This window comes from Lactuca virosa, chromosome 4 (genome assembly GCF_052849685.1).
Source record: "Lactuca virosa cultivar CGN04683 chromosome 4, Lactuca_virosa_CGN04683_v6, whole genome shotgun sequence".
NCBI lineage: Eukaryota > Viridiplantae > Streptophyta > Magnoliopsida > Asterales > Asteraceae > Lactuca > Lactuca virosa.
Window position 1 is genome coordinate 93,334,912 of NC_136429.1, and position 5,296 is coordinate 93,340,207.

A 5,296-nucleotide genomic window follows, 5' to 3' on the forward strand; every position below is an offset into this window, starting at 1 on the left:
CTAATACCCATGTCTTTTCATTTCCATGAGATCCATGGGTTAAAGCTCCATGGAGTATCCATGGACTTTCCATGCAAGCCTAGCCCATTCCAAATAAGCATTAGCCCACACTATATAAATACAAGAGCCCATATTTAATTAGTCATACTTTTGATCTCTAAATTAATTCTAGATTAATTATAGATCAATACTAATTAAATAATATGATTTTATATTAATATATTAGGACTTATAATATATTAATAAATCATAACTTATACTATTCTCAAACGATTATCCATAAATTGTTCGGGTGAAGTGCAACCCAAATGGACCATGCCGGGTCGGGTCAAGTACATACCAAATATAGTTATGGACTTAGACACTATATCCAACAGTCTCCCACTTGGATAAGTCTAATAACTATAGTTGCAAGTATGACTTCAGGAACCGATCAGCAATCGTAGCTCTTTAAACTCTGTTGAACTATGAAGCGCCATTTTAGATAAGTGATCATATAATCCTCTGTTCTAGATATCAGCCGGACAAATACATGGAACATGGTCTTGCTTATTGTCCAGCATTTGTTTCCCGATTTCCGATTTGTTTGACATAGAACTTAACTGAACACATCAATTTAGTTCTGACCGGGCCCGGTACATAGGTCAAAACAAAATCATCGAGGGGCCCAGATATCGCTTCTAATCCTAGAAGGAACAGATAAACTTCGACTCATATGTTTGCTCTACTACTTGTTGAATTACACACAAAAGCACGGTTTATAACATCGAGTTACCAATGTGTTTTCGTGCAATCAATGCATAACCAACTCATAGGCAACAAATCATATCTCTAGGTTTGAAGACTTATATGATATTACCGTCTCACGATCACTCGAGATAAATTCCATGAAGTGATACAAGTGAGCGTGGGTTGAATCCAATACTCAGAACTTATGAGCACTCATGAGTGCTGTAGCCCCGCTTTGTCTAACATCTTAGACCTCTACAAGCCAACCCATAACAGTCTTGATTCATATCTACTTCCAACATATGACCGACTGTGGAGAGTTTGAATAATATGATATAAACCATAACATAATTATTCTGCAAGTCAAAACATGCAAAAAGAAATAATAGTAAACGATTGACAAGAGATAGCAACACTTTACTCATAAATAACAGCTTTTATTTATCATCAAATGTCAATTACATTTTACAAATTTCAAGATTATCTAACTACTAAAACTAATATCATCCTTCAGCCCTATGCTCCGAGCATGCTGGAGATGCTTAGCCCGAGTCAGTCCCTTCGTGAGGGGATCTGCTGGGTTCTCATCCGATGATACCCTCTTTGCCACGAGGATTCCTTCTTCTATTCGATGTCTAATGAAGTGATATTTTCTGTGAATGTGTCTGGATCTCCCATGATCTCTTGGTTCCTTGGCTAAGGCAACCACACTATTGCTGTCACAGAAAATCTCCATTGGCTCCTTTATAGCTGGTACAACTCCAAGGTCTCCGATGAAGTTCTTTAGCCATACAGCCTCCTTTGCTGCCTCGCTTGCTGCTATATACTCTTATTCACAAGTGGAATCAGCCACTGTCTCCTGCTTGGAATTTTTCCAAGTAATTGCCCCTCCGTTTAGAGTAAAGACCCAGCCCGACTGAGAGCGGAAATTATCCCTGTCAGTCTGAAAGCTAGCATCACTGTACCCTACAACTCTCAAGTCCTCACTGCCACCGAGGGTAAGGACCCAGTCCTTAGTCCTCCGTAGGTACTTGAGGATATTCTTTACCGCAGTCCAGTGTGCCTTGCCAGGGTTCCCCTGATACCTGCTAACCATGCTCAAAGCAAAGGCTACATCAGGTCGAGTACACGTCATAGCATATATGATCGATCCTACAGCTGAAGCATAAGGTATTCGACTCATTTCTGCTATCTCAGCCTCGGTACTAGGGCTTTGTGTCTTACTCAATCTGGCGTTACTCTGGATGGGTAACTCTCCTTTCTTGGAGTTATGCATGTTGAACCTTTTCAACACTTTGTCCACATAGGTGCTTTGACTAAGTCCAATTAGTCTTTTACTCCTGTTTCTCAAAATCCTTATCCCTAGGATATAGGCAGCTTCTCCAAGGTCCTTCATAGCGAAACACTTCCCAAGCCAGGACTTTACTTCCTGTAGGGTTGGGATGTCATTTCCTATGAGTAGTATTTCATCCACATACAGTACCAAAAAGCTGACTATACTCCCACTAGCCTTGATATAGACACAAGATTCATATTCACTCCTTGAAAAGCCAAATTCTTTGATTTTCTCATCAAAGCAAAGATTCCATCTGCGAGGTGTCTGTTTTAATCCATAAATGGATTTCTCGAGCTTACACACTCTACTGGGGTACTCTGTACTGACAAAACCCTCTGGCTGAACCATGTAAACATCTTCAACCAACTTTCCTTTAAGGAAAGCGGTTTTGACATCCATTTGCCATATTTCATAATCATGAAATGCAGCAATGGCTAACAGAACCCTAATAGACTTAATCTTGGCCACTAGTGAAAAGGTCTCATCATAATCAACTCCCGGAATTTGAGAATAACCCTTTGCAACCAGTCGTGCCTTATAAGTGTGTACATTACCATCCATGTCGGTATTCTTCTTGAAGATCCATTTGCACCCAACTATCTTACGATCAGGTACATTGTCAACCAAGTTCCAAACTTGATTGTCATACATGGACTGTATCTCGCTATCCATAGCCTCTTTCCATTTAGCAGCCTCAGGGTCTGCCATGGCTTCCGTGTAGCTGTTAGGCTCATCCAGATTTACCAGTGTGTTATCACTGATAAGTGTCTCACCTTCTGCAGTAATATGAAAACCATAATAATGCTCAGGTGCATTCCTAACTCTGGTGGAACGCCTCAGAGGTATAGATTCTTCAGTCGGCTCAACAGGAGTTTCCTCCTCAGGTTGAGGGCTAGGATTTGAGGTTCCTTCACCACTTGACTCTTGAATTTCCTCAAGGTCAATTTTCCTCCCACTGTCTCCTTGGCTCATGAATTCTCTCTCTCGAAAGAATCCTCTTCTTGCTACAAAGACCACATTATCACTGGGTCTGTAGAAGATGTAACCAAAGGATTTCTATGGGTAGCCGATGAAAATACACCTTTCGCTTCGGGGTTCGAGCTTATCGTGAGTCTCGCGTCTCACGAAAGCCTCGCAACCCCAAATCTTGATGTGGTCTAGATTGGGAACTTTTCCAGTCCACACCTCGTGAGGTGTTTTGGCAACCTTCTTTGTAGGGACTAGATTAAGGATATGGGCGGCAGTCTCTAAGGCATACCCCCAAAATGAGATTGGTAGCAAAGCTCGACTCATCATGGAACGAACCATGTCCAACAAGGTCCGATTGCGCCTCTCAGCTACACCATTCAACTGTGGTGTCCTAGGAGGTGTCAATTGTGAGACAATCCCACATTCCTTAAGATAGTCAAGGAACTCAGTACTAAGATACTCACCACCACGATCGGATCGAAGCATCTTAATGTTCCTTCCCAACTGATTCTCCACTTCTTGCTTAAACTCTTTGAATTTCTCAAAGGTTTCTGACTTATGCTTGATTAGGTAGACATATCCATATCTACTAAAATCATCAGTAAAAGTCACATAGAACCGATTAGCATCTCTTGTGGTTATGAAGGGTCCACACACATCCGTGTGTATGAGGTCCAACAAACCTTCACCCCTAGCACAAGTGCCAGTAAAAGGTGACTTTGTCATTTTACCAAGCAAACAAGATTCACAACTATCATCTGACTTTAGGTCAAATGACTCCAAGACTCCATCCTTTTGGAGTTGGCCTATGCGTTTCTTGCTTACATGTCCAAGACGACAATGCCATAAGGATGCTTTATCTAAGCTAGTGGAAGAGTTAATACACAATACATTATTTCCTAGATTATCTACAACAGATACTGTTTCATACACGCCATCACAAGGTAATGCTTTAAAATAAAGAACATTATTAAAGAAAGCATCAATACTACCATTATTATTATCAAAATAAAAGGTAAAACCTTGTTTATACAATGCATGAAAGGAAATAACATTTCTTGCCATTTCTGGCGAATAATAACATTTATTCAAATCTAATGTAAACCCACTATTTAGCATTAAGGAATAAACTCCTATCTTGATGACAGGTGAAGCTTTCCTGTTTCCCATCATCAAGTTTATCTTTCCCTGCTCCACATTCTCACTTCTTTTTAGTCCCTGCAAATCACAACATATGTGAATACCACAACCTGTATCAAGGACCCAAGACTTAGAATGAGGTGAGTTATTAGACAATATAGTGTATATACCTGCATGGTTGGGTTTTACTTTCCCATCCTTCAAATCTTGTTGGTACTTTGGGTAGTTTCGCTTCCAGTGCGACTTTTCATGGCAATAGAAGCATTCAGCCTCATTAGGGTTAGCAGAAGGAGTGACAAAACCTTTCTTGGTTTTGCTTGAAGAGGAGCCTTCAAGGGTCTTACCCTTGGTACCCTTAGAAGGGTTCTTTCTCTTCTTCCCTTTGCCATGCCCGATTGCCAAGACATTGGCCGCAGTTGGAGTAGGAGTAGTAACAACCGACTTACCCTTTAGACCACTTTCGGCGGTCTTCAAGAGTCCTTGAAGTTTGCTGAGGGTGACTTCTTCCTTGTTCATGTGATATGTCATGCGGAATTGATCATAACACGATGGGAAGGAGTGCAAAATGATGTCTATTGCTAACTCCTCAGGGAAGTTCACATTCAGCTTCAGTAAACGGTCCACATACCTTTGCATTTTCTGCATGTGGCCCGTGATGGGTTCACCATCCTTTATTCGGGTTGTTATCATGGAGGAGATTATTTCATATCGCTCTTGACGAGCACTTTGATAGTAGTTGTCCATCAAGTCCTGGTGCATCTCAAAAGGATAATAGTCCTCATAGGACTTTTGGAGCTCGGCTGTCATGGTGTCCATCATGATGCATGCCACTTTTGTAGCATCTCTTTCATGTACCTCATATTCAGCAAGCTCTTTAGGAGTAGCAGTTGGCTCGGGTACCTTCAGCTCCTTGTCGAGAACATATTCTTTGTTCTCATACCGAGTGACCATCCTGATGTTTCTGATCCAATCTGTAAAGTTGGACCCATCAAAGATGACTCTCCCACAAAGATTCATGAGAGAGAAGGAGCTAGTAGGGTTTGAGCCAGAAGCATTGTTATTGGAAGACATCTGAAAAGAAGAGGGAATAGATTAGATTAGATATAGAGATAGTCCTTAACA